Source organism: Oncorhynchus kisutch, linkage group LG8, assembly GCF_002021735.2.
Source record: "Oncorhynchus kisutch isolate 150728-3 linkage group LG8, Okis_V2, whole genome shotgun sequence".
In the NCBI taxonomy this organism is placed as follows: Eukaryota; Metazoa; Chordata; class Actinopteri; order Salmoniformes; family Salmonidae; genus Oncorhynchus; species Oncorhynchus kisutch.
Window position 1 is genome coordinate 69,794,370 of NC_034181.2, and position 23,445 is coordinate 69,817,814.

The 23,445-nt window shown below is 42.3% G+C and overlaps 1 protein-coding gene across 2 annotated transcripts in view; it reads right to left on the bottom strand.

The window, feature by feature from the left end:
- Positions 1-2,074: 2,074 nt before the first annotated feature.
- LOC109882515 (transcription factor Maf) overlaps positions 2,075-23,445 on the bottom strand; it is a 149,386-nt gene continuing 128,015 nt past the window's right edge. For both annotated transcript variants that reach the window (XR_004210892.1, XM_031831045.1), the window contains one exon: positions 2,075-2,985. The gene's annotated coding sequence lies outside the window, so the exon portion shown is untranslated. The remainder of the gene's footprint in view (positions 2,986-23,445) is intronic.

The window sequence follows — 23,445 nt, forward strand, 5'->3', positions numbered from 1 at the left end:
CTCTCTCCTCTCTGTAGCTCTACATCTCTGCCCTTCTCTCTCCTCTCTGTAGCCCTACATCTCTACCCTTCTCTCTCCTCTCTGTCGCTCTGTCGCTCTACATCTCTACCCTTCTCTCTCCTCTCTGTAGCCCTACATCTCTACCCTTCTCTCTCCTCTCTGTCGCTCTACATCTCTACCCTTCTCTCTGCTCTCTGTCGCTCTACATCTCTGCTGTTCTCTCTCCTCTCTGTAGCCCTACATCTCTGCCCTTCTCTCTCCTCTCTGTCGCTCTACATCTCTACCCTTCTCTCTCCTCTCTGTCGCTCTACATCTCTGCTGTTCTCTCTCCTCTCTGTAGCCCTACATCTCTGCCCTTCTCTCTCCTCTCTGTCGCTCTACATCTCTACCCTTCTCTCTCCTCTCTGTCGCTCTACATCTCTGCTGTTCTCTCTCCTCTCTGTAGCCCTACATCTCTGCCCTTCTCTCTCCTCTCTGTCGCCCTACATCTCTACCCTTCTCTCTCCTCTCTGTCGCTCTACATCTCTGCTGTTCTCTCTCCTCTCTGTCGCTCTACATCTCTGTCCTTTTCCGTCTCCTGTCCTCTGCACTCCTTTTCTCTCTTTACCTCTCCCCCTCCTCACCTCTATTCTACCTTTCCACCTCTCCTCTTCTCCTGTATTCCTCTCGTCCCCTGTTCCCCATGCTGCTAGGCCCTGGCAGTGCTGTTGACTCATTGAGATGTGTAAATCCCTTTGACATGGGATGAATAGACAGTTCCTGGCAGGGCGCCCCACGCCACTTTGTGCACTGCCACTTAATTGGAGCGCCCCAGTTTGCCCTCCCTCCCTCCCCTCGCCCCCTACACCCTCCACACCCCCTGCTCTCTCACTCTGGCCAGGTTCTTTCTGACATCAAAGGGGGGGTTATGCATCCCTTCAAAGTGCTTAAAACTCATTCAGCTCGGTGGTTTTGCTTAGGAGGTCCTTTTTAAAAGGAACAGTATTTCTATCACATTATATTTTCTGTCATTAAGGAAACTTAGAGTATGTACCCTGAAAACATAGGATAGAGGGCTTCCATTGGCTTAGAGAGAGTGTCTCTTCCTCTGTCTGAATCAACGGCCACCAGCCTGTCTACGGTAGATATTATGATCACAATGCATATTTTCATCTACATGTCAACATGTACTACTTACAGCTGAGGGTTCTATACATACAGAATATACATACATACTCCACTGTATTCCACTTGTCTCCCTTTGAGAGTGTTTATGTGTGTGTGTGGGTGGGTGTATGTGTGTGTGGGTGGGTGGGTGTATGTGTGTGTGTGGGTGGGTGTATGTGTGTGTGGGTGGGTGTATGTGTGTATGCGCGTGTGTATGTGTTTGTTTGTTTTTAACCGTCACGATGAGCGTGCATCCGTAACGTTTATAAACAGATCGACTGGCGCTCTCCTCACGAGTCTCTGGGATGGGCGAGAGGAGGAGCAGAGAGGATTGTGGGAGCAGGCGAGGGGCTGTTTAGGTATCAGGTTTGTCCTGGAAGCAGATCGATAGGTAGAGGATGCAAGAGGATTAAGATGCTTTCAGGTTATCTTGCGTGCGTTGCGTTCCATGCACAGTATCCTCTCTTGCACCAACAGCTGTAGTTGGTCTGGATGTTGTTATGTCTTCAGTAGACAGTTTGAGATAGGTCAAAAGTCAATATGGTTTCTGCAACCTTGAAATCATACTGTGATGTTCCGTTCGCCTTGTTTGGCCGTACAGAGGAGCACATGGGTAAACCATGCCAGGTGATGTGGGAGAGAGAGATAGAGACACCTGCCTTAGCTGAGGACATGTGTTGCCCTATGAGAGGTCCATGAGAGAGACCACAGTACAGAGCCCAGGGGGGCCATTGATACAAGCTATTCAAAAGGGATGAGGAAACAACAAACAAACAAACCAAATACCAGATCAGCTGCCCACGGATCTCAGGTAGACACATGACATAGATGCATCGGGGCCCCTGCTGAGGATACTATAGTATGTTTACTCTCTAATACTTTATTCTGGGTTCTACCTTCATAATATACTCAACACTATATGACTTAGTCACAGTCCCATTGTCTTTATAGGCAGAAATGTTTCCCTAATATGTCTGCAGGTATTCAAATAATACAATGAGCTATTACTTGCATTTCTATGCATTTAGTCAAATGTACAGGTCAACAAAATGCCCTACATAGTATACAGTAAGTTAATACTGCCTGGTAAAGATAGGAATCTAGGATTAAAAAGGTGTAATCGTTGTACTATTCACAATTATGAGTTTTGTGATCTACAAGCATACTGAGGAACACAGTAAAGTCAGATCCATGCTATAGTACATCACTCATGTCCATTGGAGAGGAAGACTGGTTCATTATGCAAATAGTATACACGATAGTAGTCTTACAGTCCAACTAACTCCAAAATGATACAGGAAGTAAGTTCTCTAAAACGAGGAACATATTGTCAATGGTAGTTACAATGACCTCTGATACGGTAGATAGAGTAAGGGATTTCAGAGGGAGGAGGTGGGTTGCTTGGGTATTTTATCCTATATCAGGAATGCTGGACTTGGATGAGTCTTCTTAGTGGAGGATCCCACTTGGGGGAAAAAGGTTGGTTTTTAGATGAACTACTTACAGTAACATGCATCAAAGTTTTGTTTACCCCCCCCCCCTACAGAGGAAATGGTTTCTCCAGTAATATTCTTCTGATGTTGTCAATCATCTTGATGCATCATTTGAGTCAGTGTTTTGTTTTTGTTTTTGTTTTCTTACAAAAAAGCTGTAGGTAAAATAGCGGAGAGGAAAGAGGGAGTAGGAAGAGGCTCTGAAGCATTTCTCTGCAGGGGGTCTTTTAGGGGGTCTTTTCTTCTTCTCCAGGGAAGTCATCTTTAGATGTTGTTGTGCTTTGTGGGGTTCCTCATGCCATTGGTCAGTCACTCTTAAGTCATCAGCGTTCAGTCGCCAGGTTATCTGCAGACATGGAGAGAGAAAAAGAGAGAGAGACCGAGCGAGAGAGAGGGAGAAAGAGAGAGAACAATAGAGAAGGTGAGAGCGGGAGAGAAAGAGAGAGAAACAGAGAGAGAGAACAATAGAGAGAGCGAGAGGGAGAAGGAAAGAGAGAAAGAGAGAGAGAAACAGTAGAGGTCATTAAATGTGTATGAGTCAGACCACCCATCTGTGTGCCCTTTTTGTGCCCCCCCCCACACACACACAAACACAGACACACATGACTGTCAGTGAAAGAGCGAGAGGGACCCCACCATAACCGCCACAGACACTGGGCCCACCGTGTCACAGCCATGACGCAGGCTGATTCATTGTTATTTTTTTTTAGGGGGGGGGGGGGGGCTCCCTGGTGTCCTCCCTGGTGCCTGTGTAAAAACAAAGGGCCGGTGAGTGAGTGTGTACGGTCTGACTGCATCGACGCTGAGATTCTGAGCGACAGCTGCATGGGGGGTGACTCCTTCATCAGCTTCAATTAAGGCCAGAGAGTCAGAGATGGCTACAGAGGCTGCTCACTAACAGCATGGATGAGTCTAACCTCTGGATTCAACACAACCCCTCAGTCAAAGATCACTCTCTGGGTTTGAGTCTTCAGAATAATATTCATTAAGTTTATAGTTCTATGATATGTTCATCTCTAGAATGCATCCTTCAGTATCTATTTGGTCAGTTCTGATATCCTTGAGCCATTATTACAATAGAAAAAAACATTTGAGTATACCAAACATTAAGAACACCTAAGCTTTCCACAGGGATACTGGCCCATGTTGACTCCAATGCTTCCCACAGTTGTGGACTATTCTTGATTCTTGATACACTCGGGAAACTGTTGCCCATTTAACCCTCTGAATGGCACACATACACAATCAATGTCTCATTTGTCTCAAGGCTTAAAAATCCTTCTTTAACCTGTCTCCTTCCATTCATCTGCACTGATTTAAGTGGATTTCAAAAGTGACATCAATAAGGGATCATAGCTTTCACCTAGATTCACCTGGTCAGACTGCGTCATGGAAAGAGCAGGTGTGCTTAATGTTTTGTGTCCTCAGTGTATAACAACATGGCCGACAACAGAGTGATTACACACAGGCTCACAGTGAAGGAGCACTACACATCAATAACGGACACATCAGTTCCTTTATCTAGCCTGTGTTTACTCTCTAAAGCCAGGCAGTCATGCCACTGTGAGAGAGTGCTTTTGGTTGATATTTTGCTGAAAAATGCTTGAAAGGTTTCCTACCCCCCCCCCCCCCCCCCAGGTAGAGTAGAGGGATGATTCATACGGGCTGTGTGTGGGTGGGCCATTAGACAGAGAACAACAGCTACAGTGAGGGAAAAAAGTATTTGATCCCCTGCTGATTTTGTACGTTTGCCCACTGACAAAGAAATGATCAGTCTATCATTTTAATGGTATGTTTATTTGAACAGTGAGAGACAGAATAACATTTTAAAAATCCTGAAAAACGCATGTAAAAAATGTTAGAAATGGATTTTCATTTTAATGAGGGAAATAAGTATTTGACCCCCTCTCAATCAGAAAGATTTCTGGCTCCCAGGTGTCTTTTATACAGGTAACGAGCTGAGATTAAGAGCACACTTAAAGGGAGTGCTCCTAATCTCAGTTTGTTACCTGTATAAAAGACACTTGTCCACAGAAGCAATCAATCAATCAGATTCCAAACGCTCCACCATGGCCAATATCAACGAGCTCTCCAAGGATATCAGGGACAAGATAGTAAACCTACACAAGGCTGGAATGGGCTAGAAGACCATCGCCAAGCAGCTTGGTGAGAAGGTGACTACAGTTGGTGCGATTATTCGCAACTGGAAGAAACACAAAATAACTGTCAATCTCCCTCGGCCTGGGGCTCCATGCAAGATCTCACCTCGTGGAGTTGCAATGATCATGAGAACAGTGAGGAATCAGCCCAGAACTACACAGGAGGATCTTGTCAATGATCTCAAGGCAGCTGGGACCATAGTCACCATGAAAACAATTGGAAACACACTACACAGTGAAGGACTGAAATCCTGCAGCACCCACAAGGTCCCCCTGCTCAAGAAAGCACATATACATGCCGGTCTGAAGTTTTCCAATGAACATCTGAATGATTCAGAGGACAACTGGGTGAAAGTGTTGTGGTCAGATGAGACCAAATGGAGCTCTTTGGCATCAACTCAACTCGCTGTGTTTGGAGGAGGTGGAATGCTGCCTATGACCCCAAGAACACCATCCCCACCGTCAAACATGGAGGTGGAAACAATATGCTTTGGGCGTGTTAATCTACTAAGGGGACAGGACAACTTCACCGCATCAAAGGGACAATGGACAGGACCATGTGCCATCAAATCTTGGGTGAGAACCACCTTCCCTCAGCCAGGGCATTGAAAATGGGTTGTGGATGGGAATTCCAGCACGACAATGACCCAAAACACACGGCCAAGGCTACAAAGGAGTGGCTCAAGAAGAAGCACGTTAAGATCCTGGAGTGGCCTAGCCAGCCTCCAGACCTTAATCCCATAGGAAATCTGTGGAGGGAGCTGAAGGTTGGAGTTGTCAAACGTCAGCCTCGAAACCTTGATGACTTGGAGAAGATCTGCAAGGAGGAGTGGGACAAAACCCCTCCTGAGATGTGTACAAACCTGGTAGCCAACTACAAGAAATGTCTGACCTCTGTGATTGCCAACAAGGGTTTTGCCACAAAGTACTAAGTCATGTTTTGCAGAGGGGTCAAATACTTATTTTCCTCATTAAAATGCAAATCAATTTATAACATTGTTGACATGCGTTTTTCTGGATTGTTTTGTTGTTATTCTGTCTCTCACTGTTCAAATAAACCTACCATTAAAATTATAGACGGATCATGTCTTTGTCATGGGGCAAACGTACAAAATCAGCAGGGGATCAAATACTTTTTTCCTACACTGTACCTGGCAGTGGAGCTCCATTTCCTGACCCTAATGCAAGAAGAGGAGAACAGTACACTAAGGAAAAATATTAGAAGTCATACACACACACCACACACCACACACCACACACCACACACCACACACCACACACACTCCACACACACAGACACACACACAGCTATTCTAAACAACTCTTGCTAAAATCCTAGAATCATAAAATCCCTGCTCTCATTACTATAACCTATAATGATGTGGGTCCTGTATACCACGTAAGCAATAAGGCCCGAGGGGGTGTAGTATATGGCCTGTTCTTATGCACGATGCAATGCGGAGTGCCTGGACACAGCCCTTAGCCGTGGTATAGTGGCCATATATCACAAACCCCCGAGGTGCCTTATTGCTATTATAAAATGTTTACCAACTAAATTAGAGCAGTAAAAATCGATGTTTTGTCATACCTGTGGTATACGGTCTGATATACCACGGCTGTCAGCCAATCAGCTAACCAATATACCTCGCGAATAGTCCCTGCGATATGCAACTGTTCAGGGAAGTCAGGAACCAATACACAATACCTACTCAGCAAGTTGGATGCAGTTTATCACGGTGCCATCCATTTTGTTACCAAAGCGCCTTATACCACCCACCACTGCGACCTGTATACTCTAGTCGGCTGGCCCTCGCTACATATTTGTCGCCAGACCCACTGGCTCCAGGTCATCTACAAGTCTATGCTAGGTAAAGCTCTGCCTTATCTCAGCTCACTGGTCACCATAGCAACACCCACCCGTGTGATACTGCTCCAGCAGGTATATCTCACTGGTCATCCCCAAAGCCAACACCTCCTTTGGCCGACCTTTCCTTCCAGTTCTCTGTTGCCAGTGACTGGAACAAATTGCAAAAATCGCTGAAGCTGGTGACTTAAATTTCCCTCACTAACTTTAAACATCAGCTATCTGAGCAGCTAACCGATCGCTGCAGCTATACATAGTCCATCTGTAAATAGCCCACCCAATCTACCTAACTCATCCCCATATTGTTTTTATTTACTTTGCTGCTCTTTTGCACACCAGTATCACTATACATACCATCATCTGCTCATCATCTTCTGCTCATCTATCACTCCAGTGTTAATCTGCTAAATTGTCATTTCTTTGCTACTATGGCTTATTTATTGCCATACCTCCTCATGCCATTTGCACACACTGTATATAGACTTTCTTTTTTTCTAATGTGTTGACTGTATGCTTGTTTATTCCATGTAACTCTGTGTCATTGTTTTTGTCACACTGCTTTGCTTTATCTTGGCCAGGTCGCAGTTGTAAATGAGAACTTGTTCTCAACTAGCTTACCTGGTTATAAAGGTGAAATAATTTTTATTTTTTTAAATCAGCATTCAGGGCTCAAACCATGAAGTTTAAAATGTTGCTTTAATCTCAGGTGGTAATAATTATCACTGCCTGCCTCCCATCTACTTTCATCATCATCTCTTTACATTTTACAAAATGGTCAGGCATGATTTCCTACATGAAAACAGGGGAGAGTAAGGCCTCAATGTGTACTACCATATCAGTACGGCCCGGGTGAGTCACTTGTTCACAAACAAAGCCTCTCTTTCTCCAGCTGAGGCCCAACATACGCAGGTGGTTCAGGGCAGCACACACACATGCCCTTCCCTGTGAGGATACAGTGTGTACTGCTTACATACCAGATTCAGAAGAAAACAACTGTAAGCTACTGCTTTGTCCCAATACAGAAGGCTGATTCCTCACAAAACTACAATAAACAGGACCCATAGAAAGGTCCTTTGGAGGAAGTTTGGTTGACATATATTTTACATTTGTATCTTAAAACCTCTTATGGCTGCAGTGGCCGTATTGAGTAGCTTGGATGAAAGATGCCCAGAGGTGCCCAGAGTAAACAGCCTGCTCCTCAGTCCCAGTTGCTAATATATGCCTATTACTAGTATATATATATACTAGTATATATATGCCTATTACTAGTATTAGTATTGGATAGAAAACATTCTGAAGTTTCTAAAACTGTTTGAATGATGTCTATCAGTATAACAGAACTCATATGGCAGGCAAAAACCTGAGAAGAAATCCAAACAGGAAGTGGGAAATCTGAGGTTGGTCGATTTTCAACCCAGCCCCTATTGAATATACAGTGGGATATTGGTTATGTTTACTTCCTAAGGCTTCCACTAGATGTCTTTAGAAACTTGAATGAGGCTTCTACTGTGATGTTATCGAACAAAACAAACATTTATTGTGGAACTAGGATTCCTGGGAGTGCATTCTGATGAAGATCATCAAAGGTAAGGAAATATTTATAATATTATTTCTGATTTCTGTTGACTCCAACATGGCGGATATTTTTTCTTTCTTAGTGCCGTTCTCAGATTATTGCATGGTTTGCTTTTTCCGTAAGTAAAAAAAAAAATATGACACAGTTGTTGCATTAAGGAGGGGTATATTTATATTTCCATGTCTAACAATTGTATTTTAATCGACATTTATAATGAGTATTTCTGTAAAAAGATGTGGCTCTCTGTAATATCACCGGATGTTTTTGGAACTAGTGAACGTACGTGCCAATGCATACTGAGATTTTTTATATAAATATGAACTTTATCAAACAAAACATACATATATTGTGTAACATGAAGTCTTATGAGTGTCATCTGATGAAGATCATCAAAGGTTAGTGATACATTTTATCTCTATTTGTGCTTTTTGTGACTCTCTTTGGCTGGAAAAATGGCTGTGTTTTTCTGTGAGTTGGTGGTGACCTAACATAATCGTTTGTGGTGCTTTCCCTGTAAAGCCTATTTGAAATCGGACACTGTGGTGGGCTTAACAACAAGATTTCCTTTAAAACGGTATAAGATACATGTATGTTTGAGGAATTTTAATTATGAGATTTCTGTTGTTTTGAATTTGGTGCCCTGCACTTTCACTGGCTGTTGTCATATCGATCCCGTTAACGGGATTGCAGCCCTAAGAAATTTTAATTAAAGCATAATTGATAAAAAATGAATTGAAGTTGGAACATTTGTGGAATTTTGGCCTTACCCAGGCCTCCTAAATAAAGTCCTGTTCTGTTCTAGTTTTGTGAGGAGTCTCCATCCAGTAACCTGTGCTAGACTCAGTGTTCGTGAGTATCCATACAACTAGAGATCACATTCACTGCCCCAGGGCTACACTCATCCACTCTGAGAGAACCAACACAGTCCTGAATACACCCCTGGCTAAGAGGTAAGCTGTGTTCGGGAGCAACACAATACTCTAGCAGTGTGAACAACACAGCCACCCAGCGATGGGAACGGTTGGCCACTCCGCAGCACCAAAGCAAGGTGTTAGCACTTGAGGTCGTTTGCCTCATCAATAATTGACAGAGGCAAACCAATCAGAACAATTTGCTCCCCACAGCAAAGTGCTAGAGCAGGCTCACACCGGTGAATCATTAATGAGGCAATTAGCAGAGACGGTTAGACGGTTAGCCTCTCGCTAGCACCGCACTGCTCCTCTGACGCTACGCTAAGCTGCACCTGGTCCTGTCATAGATACTGTTGACAGAGTGGTCCTGGTCAACACTCAGATAAGGAGATAGGGAAAGCTGCAGAATGTAATGATGTGCTGCTGAAGCCACTGGGTAGAATGTGAGCTGCGTTACATAATTAAATGTTGTCAATGTGTTGCACAGACTTCTTTAGGAGCACAATGCAAATCCGTCACCATGGGGGATTGACCAGTATTGGCCGTTGCCGTGGAGAGGGCCAGCTGGAGCTGTTTCTGTGGCTATTCCGGTGTGGGAGAGTCTTTATGGACAAGGATAACATCGACCCGGGTGACATCGCTCAAACATTGGGGAAAACAACAACAAAGATGGTGTTTCTCTTTGAAGTCCATGGTCCAGGATTGTTGTTTGACGGAGAAATCAAAGTCCTGAGGGAGCTGCTCACGAAGCCTGATCGAGCGGCCATATTGGAACCATATCATAGCTAATCGATGCAGCTCTCTCTGCTCTTTCAGCTCTGGGTCCAGTTGAGGCTCAATTAAACCAGCAACCTTGATCTGAGGAACAAACCATGCAAACCTTGCACAGCGCATAGATTATTCCCAAACACATACATATTCACACACGCATACTCACATATAAGTAATACAAAAAATATATACTATATTCTATACTATTTGATGTCCATTTTGTTCAGTTCAAATGAAACACTGAGGAGATGAATAGTAAGTTGTTTACCCATAATCAAGATTTTCCCCTTTGAAAAAGACAAGCTTTCCCCTGAATATCTCAGCTTTCTAATCACCTTAATGCAGTCTCAGTTTCAATATATCTCACTGATGGAAGTATTACGAAAGGAGGGAGAAAATGAGAAAGGCAGAGAGAGAAAAAGGAGAGAGAGAGGAGAGAAAAAAATTGCTAACAAATTAATTTGTTTCCCTGCTTTCAAATTTATTTCATACTTCAAATTTGTTATATTTGTATTTATTTGTAATTGTTTTCTTATTCAATGTAGCATTTTATTGGAATTAGAAAAAAAGAAAAACTATTTTACACAGCTGAACTGACTTCCACAGTACATCATTTTAAATCATATTTCTAATGTAATGTCTTCAACCTACCTATGCAGCATATTCACTATTAATCATCATAACTATTCCATAGTAACAACTTTGGAGCAGTTTTATCTCCTTACTTGATTTACATAGCTCTTAAAGGGGCAGCACAATTATATTACAATTGATTGGTTGGCCTGTCCACTGGCGTGGCTGATATTGACACTTGTAGACAGTTACTGTCTGTTTAATGATCACTATTCACTTTTATAGCCCTCTCTGGACCACGTCACTAATAAATATTTGCAAAGAGGAAATTTGCCGTATGTCTTGAGAGAGCCATAAAGCTGGCACCTATGTGTTTTGAGATTAGCATGTAATTAAAATAGTAAATCAATATTTATTAAGCTCTATTGCAAAACAAATGAGAATTGTAGCAGGGTCGCCAATGCATGCCGGGGCCAAGAGAGCAACGATTCCTTTTACTGTTCATCTCTCTCTCTCTCTCTCTCTCTCTCTCTCTCTCTCTCTCTCTCTCTCTCTCTCGCTCTCTCTCTCGCTCTCTCCCTCTCTCTCGCTCTCTCTCGCTCTCTCTTGCTCTCTCTTATGCTAGCAGCTTAATATAAAACATTGCATCATTAAATGCACCCACTATGACCTCATTTAATTTATAATGTGAATATAAAATGCATATATCACCTTTCTCTAAATCAATTGTTGAAACAAATGTAATAATAACTTTGTGTGTGTGTGCATGCAATCATGTGTGCAGGTGTGTGCATTGCTTTACTGTATTTGTGTGTATGCTTTAGTCTGTGTGTTTGTGCTTGCATCTGGACGAGGGATGGGAGAACTTGAAGATGCTCTCTCTCTCTCTCGCTCTCTCGCTCTCTCTCGCTCTCTCTCGTCCTTCAGCTCTTGTTGTTCTTCTGTAAACGGAGGAGCTGAGAATAACTCTGCTCACGTTACACTTCACTGTGCATAAAACCATCTCAGCAGTGCTGGCTGCTCACTGTCACACACTGTCTGTTTGGAGCACAGCAGGGCAGGGCAGAGAGAGCTAGAGCGAGAGAGATAGAGAGCGAGAGAGCGAGAGAGAGCGAGAGAGCGCGAGAGAGCAAGAGAGAGAGAGAGCGAGAGAGCATCTTCAAGTTCTCCCATTCCTCGTCCAGATGCAAGCACAAACACACAGACTAAAGCATACACACAAATACAGTAAAGCAATGCACACACCTGCACACACCCAGGGTGAGGTCAGACAATCCTCCCCTACTGTACCCAAAACCTATTTCAGCTAAGTCAGCCCTCCACGGCTCCACATCCAGCGCTAGTCACGCAAACCCAGGACTAATGGGCCTAAAATAACACTGTGACACCTCCACTTCCTATTTCAGACACACACACACAGGAACACACAAGAGGCGCTCTCACACATACTGGTGTGCACACAAGTACAAACACCTACCCACACACGCACAAACACACACACACACGCACAGCGCACACACTTCACCTCAATGAGACCCTCTTCCCCTTTTCAACCACAGGTATAAAAAGGTGAGTGCAGACTCTCTATCTCACCAAACCTTCTACATCTATAGCAAGTTAAGGGACTGGAGAAAGCAAACAGTTGTAAATGAATACAACCCCTTTCACCTCTGTAGGCTAAAATGCACAGATTATAGTAGGAATGGCTGCTACAGTGTCTAGAGCTATATATCTACTGTACATATGCTATGCAAAAGAGAAAGAGAAGCCAATAAAAACTCAATGGAGCACTCCTTTTATTGTTTAAAAATTGCTCTACATTTTAACGGCTGAAGAAAACATTGGTCAGATTCAATTATGCATTAAAAAAAATAAGTTATGAGCTGGCGGCTAAATTATTGATGCTGGCATGGATAGTGGCTCGGCGTTGCCAATGTGTCACCGCATTTCTGCTGACGTTTCTTCCTGTATTGATAATTTTTCATCTAAAAAGGTCCATAAAGTCTTGATCTGTGAAAGATGGCAAGTGGCCGGGATATCCTGTAATAAGCAGATTGGAGAAATGATACATAATTATTGGAGGGAGTGAAAATGGGTTTGATATCATATCTAACATAAAACACTGGATGTATGAACTGCATTTTTTGTCACAGTCCGAGGATTTAAACTAAATCAATTGAAACCACTTAAATGTTTCTTCGACCGGATGTGTTATTCATTTCTAGGCATCAGGTCCAGTGTGCCATATTGACCAGAAATATTGAGGCACAGTTAGGGCTGTGGCGGTCATGAAATTTCATCAGCCGGTGATTGTCAAGCAAATAACTGTCGGTTTCACGGTAATTGACCGTTAATAAACATAAACACATTTAGCATCTCCTGGCTTCCACACATAGCCTACAAGCCATTTTAAAAAGTATAATAAATCCATGTAATACAGCCAACACCTTCACAATCCATTATTTATTTTAGACAGATCTAAAGAAGCAAGATATGAAGAAAATGTAGTCTATTTCAGAAGAACATAATAGCATACCCTGAGTTGTCATTACGTTAGGTCCTGATGTGGCTATGTCAAATGGCTGTGGGCTACACTAGTTAATTTAGCAGACAAGATTTGCTTATAATTCCGTAGCATTATTTTATATTATTTTATAGTATGAAGAATATAACTGAACAAAGCTAAATAAAATATAAATATTTTCTCCAAACGATTTGAGGGAGTGCACACATGCCTCTATTCTGTGTTGGGCGGTTAACAAAGAAATAGGTATTACTATAGTCTTAATTTAGAGTTATTAATGTAACTTTAGATGTTCTACAAACGTTGGGCAACATGTTTTGATGTTTAATACATTGTAAGGCTTCATGATGCAAATCTAATGATTTGAAAAAAGTTGCTTGAAAAAGGCATGAGCTCTGCTTTGTTTTCTTGCACAGGCTATACACAGGCTATACACACTCTAATAGTTTCTCATTCACAATTTGAAAAGCACTTGATAATGCCTCTAATTTCACTGCGGCACCTGAGTGCTGCCTTGTACCCTTCTCCCTGAGTACGTGATCGTTTTTTTTTCACGGGCTACAAGTGAAGACAGACACATCGGGAACGCAACTGCGCGCGTCCTTATCCAATTCCGAGGTGCATATTGAAGACTTTGGAAGAACTGTCCACATTTACTTTCGGCAGCCAACAAGATGAGTAGGCCTAACAAACAGCAAAAGCACTAGCCAATGTCAAACTACGATCCTCCATAGTACAAAAGTCGACCTATTCTATTCTGTGCGAGAAATAAATATTCCAAACACATTCTGGGACAGTTGTGGGATGCAATAGATCCCAAATTAATACAACCACTAGCATGATTTTAAATTTTTTTTTATTGCAATGTGGCTGACGCATCAGATCAGAACGTTAAGCTTAAAATGTTAATAAACTATTAGGCTATTTCTTCACATTATAAGTGCAGCGGAAAATTATCATTATCATTATTACCATTATCAAAAGTGACCGCAAATGCAATTATGCATGTAATGCTTTTATTATGAAGGTGCATTTTTATGGTGAAAATTATCTTCCCCAAACTTGAAACTCACGCGCTGCATATGTATGCCAGTTAGGCTCTACACTCCTTGTAAAGCGGATTAATGTGCTTAATTTAAGAAGTTATTTGGCCACTTTAGTTGTGATTCAAACCTTATTGAAACATATAGGCCTATGGGCTAGGCTGCATGAGGTGTGCCACTACGATAAGAAAAATTCCCCCCAAAAAAAGGCATTGTTTCTTATGCTCGGCACCATTCACAAGTGATAATATATAATTCACAACTCATAGACTAATATTGTCACCCATCAGACTATTCTTTATTTAATCTTGTCTTTACATATACAAAATAATATATGTGTGACATTTGTTTTGATTTAGAATGGACCATTATCATGCAACTGTATCGAAACACGGTCAGTGGGAAAAAATACATGTCATCTATGCACTTAAATGGGCATTTCCCCGTGGTTTATTTTCATGTGAGCCAGGTTGTAAATGCAATATTCCTGTTGTAAATATAAGCAATTGTCACACCTTAGAGATCCATTTTATGTCTCTATTTTGGTTTGGTCAGGGCGTGAGTTGGGGTGGGTATTCTATGTTCTATGTTGTGTAGTTCTATGTTTTGGCCGGGTAGGGTTCTCAATTAGGGACAGCTGTCTATCGTTGTCTCTGATTGAGAACCATACTTAGGCTACCTTTTTCCCACCTGTGTTTGTGGGAAGTGACTTTGTTCATGGCACGTAGCCTTAAGCTTCACGGTTTGTTTTGTAGTGTTTATTGTTTTGTTCTGCGTCTTTTTCTAATAAAGAGAACATGTACGTATGTGCTCACCACGCCGCACCTTGGTCCACTTCATTCAATGGCCGTGACAGCAATATGCTTAATATTAGGAAAGTTGATAAATAAAGATAGTAGGCTTAGCCTATAGAAAGCTGCTGGGATCCTCATCTTTTTATTAGTGGCCATCACTCTGTTTTCTCCCGCAATTACATAGCCTATAGAAATGTTGCACAACATGAGCTCATGGGCTCTCATGAAGTGTTTGATTAGATTTTCAAAAACATTTGCATTGATGTCAGAGTGATTAGAGGGACAATAGAGTGCTGAGTACCAGGCAGTTAGCACATTTGGTAGGCTACTAATGACCATCAGCTGCATCAAAGTTTGGAGAAGCCTATTTACCGTGACTAAATGGTCACATGAAATTTGACTGCCTCATGACTTGTGACCGCCGGTGTGGCGGTAATACGGTCACTGTAACAGCCCTAGGCACAGTAATGTAAACCATTTCTACTTCTCAACACCTTGTATCACTATAAACTCACCAGATATGACATGGAGGTGGTGTTATATCATGTCCACACCATTGTTATGTACGTTTGTATGTGTTTGTGTGTTTAAAAAAGGTGTATCTAAGTGGGTTGTTGACTGTCTTTGTCTTGGGACTGCCCCTCTCATATGCACACGGATGTCACACTTCCTGTGATGCAAATGCCTGTGATTTAACTGCAGATAGACACCAAGTACAGAGCATCTGTTTCTCTGTCTTCTTTCTCTTTCTCTCTCTTTCTTTCTGATATGATTTACCTGCACTCCTTTTTTTGGTCATTCCTCATTTAGTCTCTTCCTTGAACCATTACTTGTATTTACGCACGCACGCACACACACACACACGCGCTTTCTATTCCGCAACAAAGCCTCCTTCACTCAAGCCGCCAAACTTACCCTAGTAAAACTGACTATCCTACCGATCCTCGACTTCGGCGATGTCATCTACAAAATTGCTTCCAACACTCTACTCAGCAAACTGGATGCAGTTTATCACAGTGCAATCCGTTTTGTCACTAAAGCACATTATACCACCCACCACTGCGACTTGTATGCTCTAGTCGGCTGGCCCTCGCTACATATTCGTCGCCAGACCCACTGGCTCCAGGTCATCTACAAGTCCATGCTAGGTAAAGCTCCGCCTTATCTCAGTTCACTGGTCACGATGGCAACACCCATCCGTAGCACGCGCTCCAGCAGGTGTATCTCACTGATCATCCCTAAAGCCAACACCTCATTTGGCCGCCTTTCGTTCCAGTTCTCTGCTGCCTGTGTCTGGAACGAATTGCAAAAATCGCTGAAGTTGGAGACTTTTATCTCCCTCACCAACTTCAAACATCTGCTATCTGAGCAGTTAACCGATCGCTGCAGCTGTACATAGTCTATCGGTAAATAGCCCACCCATTTTTACCTACCTCATCCCCATACTGTTTTTATTTATTTACTTTCTGCTCTTTTGCACACCAATATCTCTACCTGTACATGACCATCTGATCATTTATCACTCCAGTGTTATTAATCTGCAAAATTGTAATTATTCGCCTACCTCCTCATGCCTTTTGCACACAATGTATATAGACTCCCCTTTTTCTTTCTACTGTGTTATTGACTTGTTAATTGTTTATTCCATGTGTAACTCTGTGTTGTCTGTTCACACTGCTATGCTTTATCTTGGCCAGGTCGCAGTTGCAAATGAGAACTTGTTCTCAACTAGCCTACCTGGTTAAATAAAGGTGAAATAAAAAAAATATTTAAAAAACACACAAACACAAAACACAAACACACACACACACACACACACACACACACACACACACACACACACACACACACACACACACACACACACACACACACACACACACACACACACACACTGGAACTAATACAGTGAGGAAGCAAGAGAAAACCACACCATTGACGTGCAGGAACGTTTCTGCACAAAGTAGAAGTAATGATGCTGTTATAGCAGCCAGCCAATTCTGGTGTTTTAGCACTACTACCGACGTCTGTTATTTGAAATGCCTTTTTTTTGGTTTTTGCTTATTGCTTTTTGCTTTCTTTTCTTGAATACAGAAACATAATGTATTCTACACAAAAACTGTTAATGAATTAAATCGCAAAAGTGTACAATAAAATGATTTCTCCTGTTTTGACATTGTTCCTGTCCCTGATTCAGAGAGGAATGAAACGGGTTGCTGGGATGTGTTGTCCGGAGGCAGAAAAACACAATTGAAAGATGAGAAAACGAAAGAGAAATCGACGAGTGCGGCCGGCGTACAGCTGCGATGAGAACACTGTGCTCTTTTCCACCCTACAAGGTTAACGGAACAGAGGACTCGACTCGTGGAAAATTCCAGATGACCTTCTGCTTATCTGAGTCTTATTTTGCCGTAACGCTCCCTTGCCTCTGTTCAGTGGCTGTGTTCACAGTGCTGGGTGTAGGTGTTGGGGAGTGAGTGACCCAGAGGCCTATGTAGGAACACCTACACTACATCCCGCCAGAGATAAGAGTTGCCTCAGCTGAATATCACAGCTCATTACAACCAAGGAAACTGCACACAGCCAAAGCCAAAATGGACACAAAGCTCTGTTCATTTGAAAGGTTATGATACTTCTCAACTTTCCATTTTAAAATATCAAGCTCAGAGGGAAAGTGAAAATTAAGTCAAATTGAGATTATTATTATTATTTACAGATTTCTCTTAAATTAATTGAGACTATTTTGAGGAAGTGTGGTGTCTCAAGATGTACAAACAGTAATATTTCCACAAAAGCTAGCACTGAAACACTTTCTGGAGACATAGAAAAACCCAGATACACGTCCCAATCAGGTTTCCCTCTGCCCCTGCTATGGTAGACTGTAGAGGACTGTCCCTCCAATGATCTGGGGTCAGCGAGCAGTGAACCGGGCTCTGAATGGCTGTCCTGTGTGACTCATGTGTTTGTACAATGTGAGGTAGAGGAGAGCGAGGTGGGCCTGTGTGAGGATGTTAGTCATCTATCTCATCGCCAGTCCGCTCATCTCTCAACACATAACCCAAACACTGTGTGTAAGAGACCTAATCAAACACACATGGAGAAGAAAGCACAACCACACACACATGCATTTACATCTGCATACAATTCGCTCCTGTATCACATTATGCAGCCGGTATTTGGTGTGTGGAAATTTCCAGCTAATATGTTTGGTGAGGGAGGGGGAACTACACGGGACTTATCTCCCCTAATTCAGGGATATTTTGAAAGTAGAACACTCTGGAGAAGTGTTCAGTCTAAATGTACTGTTAGTGAGACCACAGAGAGCAGAGACACACATTACCCAATCAGATCCTTTATTTTTAGAACACAGTAACAATGAGCTCCGTACCATAGATCATAGAGTGTAGCACGCCCACTTGGTGTTTCACAATCTGCAGTTGTTCACCAGTGTCTGTTCGGAAACATACACACCGATGTAGACACACACACGCATAAACACACAGATTCACAAGAACGCACGCACACGCACACAGGCACACACACTCACAGAAACACGCTCAAATCAACAAATGGATATGTGCTCATATTGATGTGTACCCGTCTAGTATAGATTACTTCTGCAACCATGATAATATTTTACTTGCCCAGTGAGTCTAAAAGAAGTTCAATTTTGTTTAATTCTGAAAAGATTACAATAAGAACGAATGCAAGAAATGCTACCTTATGTGCATATTTCATGCATTTTGTTTCAACTGCTGTGGTTGGTACATCAGATGAACAGTATGAGTTGCAAAAGCTCATAAAATGAACTAATGGCCGAATCATGTTTTCTTATTCATAGGTTTAAGGCCAGGCACCACACACTAATAGGGTCAACTTTAACCAGACACAAATATTACTTTTTGTATATTAAAAAAATGAAATGTATTATTTAAATATGCCAATTATGCAACATCTAATTAAATATGCACATATTTTCACCTCACACAAATACCTTTTTTTTGGACACTGGATAAAGTCAGACTAAATATTTTGGTTTCATTTTGTTAAGACACTCCAGGACCGGACTGTTTGTGGATAAATATTTTTAAGAAGAAAATGTAAATATAGAATAAAACATTTACAACATATCAACAATGACCCATGTTACAGTATAAGTCTGGGGAATACGCCTAAGTATGATCACAACATCTGGTGAATGCAGATGCTTCTGAGGCTGAGAAAAAAATTGTTGGCATTTTGGGAAGAGTCTGACTTTTGGGAAATGGCAGTTAAAGACCAGGACACTGAATTTAGACACTGAACGCAAAAGACTCAGCTGTATTTAGACCCAATCATCCATCTCTTTAATGTCATTTACATACAGTCCAGTTTGTAACATTCTCTATGAAATGGGCTTTTAAATGATGTGTGATTCAGTGTAGTGAGCTTTGAGATTATGGATGTACATATGTCCATTTAAATGTGGTTACAATTCATGACATTTTGATGATGGTAGTATAATAAACTAATCATACTACCTTTTGAAAATTAACTATCCAAAACACCAAAACATCTCAAAATAGATGGCCTTAAGAATACTTCATATCTAAAAGATTTCACCTAGTGAAAGATCTATCAAAAATAAAACATGAAATTCAATCAAACGTCAGGACCATCATCAGGCTGTAGACTAGAGGATTAGGAGTTTTTGGAGAAGATATCTGTGAAATGACATCTTCATTTCCATCCTTACAATACTATCGTTAAAGTCCTGATACTGCAGTATGGTTGTGACCCGGCACCTGAATTGAACCGGGAGGAAATATTTATCATTTCAATTTGGGAACTAAAATATGTCAAGAAGCCATCCAACTCCACAACACATGAACTGTGGAACCTTCTCAAAAGGCACTTTGTTAAAATGAAATTGTGCGTGACATAATAAAGCTGTTGAAATTTGGAATTTGGAGATTGCTCATTGGTTGTTAGCATGGCCAGTACACAGAATGTGTATCGTTGTGAAATAAGTCAATTATATTGGTTTATTGCTCATTGGCCCTCTTGAAAATCTAAACCAGTCTCACAGTCAATGACCCATATGCAAACAATTACCCCATTCTACACAGCGCCTCATTTCCCCATACAGGCTAGTCAAATCTGGGCCAGTGATTTCTCTTTTACTGAGGATTCTCCAAGCATGTTGTGGTCAGAGTGGGAAATTCTGAGTGATTGTTATGCAAACGGATAATAATACAATTTCTGATATTTTTTTTTTTTTTTTATTCATTTCATTTGTGAAAATACAATGCATATTTTTTACACAACAATTTACCATTTAACGTCCTTAAATGATTATACTATTCCCTTGCCTCTCCTCTGAGAATTAAGCAAAAGTCAAATATTACATGAAAGGAGAGAAAGTGAGTAGAAAGTGAGAGAGAAAGGGTGAATAGAAAAGCTCAGAAAAGAGAGAGGTGGAGAGAGGAGGAAAAGAGAGAGGTGGAGAGAGGAGGAAAAGAGAGAGGTGGAGAGAGGAGGAAAAGAGAGAGATGGAGAGAGGAGGAAAAGAGAGAGGTGGAGAGAGGAGGAAAAGAGAGAGGTGGAGAGAGGAGGAAAAGAGAGAGGTGGAGAGAGGAGGAAAAGAGAGAGGTGGAGAGAGGAGGAAAAGAGAAAGAAAGATTGAGAGCTCACATAGAAACGTTATCATTCATTTTGGATGAGTGATCCATCACTGCTTCTCTATGAGAGAGAGAAAAAGAGAACAGTTGAACGAGAGCGGGAGCACGAGAGAGAGAGAGAGAGAGAGAGAGAGAGAGAGGAAAATAAAGGATCTGTGTAACTCCTTGGGAGCGGAGTTGATGCCTGGGTTAGGGCAGTTGTAATGAAACATTCATAATATGTCTTAACACGCTCGGCTGAATAGCGCTACGCTCACCGATGCCACGGTCGTCAAGGTCACGGTTACCGTGGCGCTACTAGGAGCTGGAGGTTGCCGTGGTACCACCGAGTGAAACAAGCACAGGTCACGGACACGTCTCTGTTTAACATGCCCTCCGTGTGAGTGAGTGGGTGTGTGTGTGTGTGTATTTGACTGTGATCATGGCCAGTTCTGTGTGATCTCTTTGTCACCATGAGTCAAGTTCTTATTCCTTTGATCATTTTAATGGTGACTGTTCAGATCCTCAACCCTCCAGTGTGATCTTTCATTTTCCGTAAGATACTGCCTTTCTAATTGATATGTGTGTGTGTGTGTGTGTGTGTGTGTGTGTGTGTGTGTGTGTGTGTGTGTGTGTGTGTGTGTGTGTGTGTGTGTGTGTGTGTGTGGGTGTGCGTGTGCGTGTGTGTGTGTGTGTGTATGTGTGTGCGTGCGTGCGTGCGTGCACGTGTTTCTTTTGGGGGCGTATGTGTGTGTGTCGTCTCTGACTTGTGACAGTTAACCTTTCCACTCCTCAACCGATGAGTGAGTGTGTTCATCACCTAGTTTGCGGTATGTGTGTGCCTTTGTCTGTGTGTGTGTCCGCGTGTGTGTGATGTGGTAGCAGAGCCTTAGTTAGCACACACTGCTTCAGTCCTGAACTGATCTCTGACTACTGTATGTCTTTAAGAAGAGGGGCTGTGAGGATCAATAGGCATCAGAAGCCTTCAATAATTATATTCATCACACCTTGATACAGGCTGACTCAACAGTCTACACTACTCCTGCATGTTACTGCTGATTGGGAGCATAGACAGACCTACTCACTGACTCAATGACTACAGAGATATCATTACCATTGAAAAGGTCAAGGTGACATGTTTTTTGGTTTTGAAGGGATAATGATGGTTAACAATACTTATATTGCCTCAGAAATTAGAATAATAGTGTTGCTTCAAGTTGGGAAAACTCTGCATGTCTTAAATCTCATCTAAAAGGAAATACTCCTTCTGTCTTCCAACTGTAAAAGTTCAAAAACAGGCTTTTGAATAAGAATGGTGCATTATCGCTAAGTAACGTTTCAGGGCTACATTTTAAGCTGTGTAGTGAGCGTTGACAAACTAACTACCATTTTAATTTCGATCAGGAGGAGAAACACATGGCTGGAGCCAACGGAGTCAGCTCTCTCATTCTGCCACTGACTGGGACCATCTGGACCCAATAAAGTGTTTCTCTTTGAATCAACAGCTGTCGAAATGACACAGAACCACTCTTTTTTCCTTATCAATCTTTCTTTAGTTTTCCATTCTTTCTTTTTTATGTACTCATTTTATTGTGGTTGGAGCTTCAAGGTCTGTTTTATTTGGGCAATTAAATTAATTAAAATGTTGACCATGTTCACCTGTTTTTCTTTGTTTTCTCCATCACTTTCTCTCCCCTTCCTCTCTGCCTATCTCTCATTCTCTCTCCCTTCCTCTCTGCCTATCTCTCATTGTCTCATTCTCTCTCCCTTCCTAACTGCCTATCTCTCATTCTGTCTCCCTTCCTCTCTCCCTATCTCTCATTCCTTCATTCTTTCTCCCTTCCTCTCTCCCCTTCTCTCATTCTCTCATTCTCTCCCCCTTCCTCTCTCCCTATCTCTCATTCTCTCATTCTCTCTCCCTTCCTCTCTGCCTATCTCTCATTCTCTCTCCCTTCCTAACTGCCTATCTCTCATTCTCTCATTCTCTCTCCCTTCCTCTCTGCCTATCTCTCTTTGTCTCCCCCTTCCTCTCTCCCTATCTCTCATTCTGTCTCCCTTCCTCTCTCCCTATCTCTCATTCTCTCCCCCTTCCTCTCTCCCTATCTCTCATTCTCTCATTCTCTCTCCCTTCCTCTCTCCCTATCTCTCATTCTCTCATTCTCTCTCCCTTCCTCTCTCCCTATCTCTCATTCTGTCTCCCTTCCTCTCTCCCTATCTCTCATTCTCTCATTCTCTGTCCCTTCCTCTCTGCCTATCTCTCATTGTCTCATTCTCTCTCCCTATCTCTCATTCTCTCATTCTCTCTCCCTTCCTCTCTGCCTATCTCTCATTGTCTCATTCTCTCTCCCTATCTCTCATTCTCTCCCCCTATCTCTCATTCTCTCTCCCTTCCTCTCTCCCTATCTCTCATTCTCTCATTCTCTCTCCCTTCCTAACTGCCGATCTCTCATTCTCTCATTCTCTCTCCCTTCCTCTCTGCCTATCTCTCATTCTCTCTCCCTTCCTAACTGCCTATCTCTCATTCTCTCATTCTCTCTCCCTTCCTCTCTGCCTATCTCTCATTCTCTCTCCCTTCCTCTCCCTATCTCTCATTCTGTCTCCCTTCCTCTCTCCCTATCTCTCATTCTCTCATTCTCTCTCCCTTCCTCTCTCCCTATCTCTCATTCTCTCATTCTCTCTCCCTATCTCTCATTCTCTCTCCCTTCCTCTCTCCCTATCTCTCATTCTCTCATTCTCTCTCCCTTCCTCTCTCCCTATCTCTCATTCTGTCTCCCTTCCTCTCTCCCTATCTCTCATTCTCTCATTCTCTGTCCCTTCCTCTCTGCCTATCTCTCATTGTCTCATTCTCTCTCCCTATCTCTCATTCTCTCATTCTCTCTCCCTTCCTCTCTGCCTATCTCTCATTGTCTCATTCTCTCTCCCTATCTCTCATTCTCTCCCCCTATCTCTCAT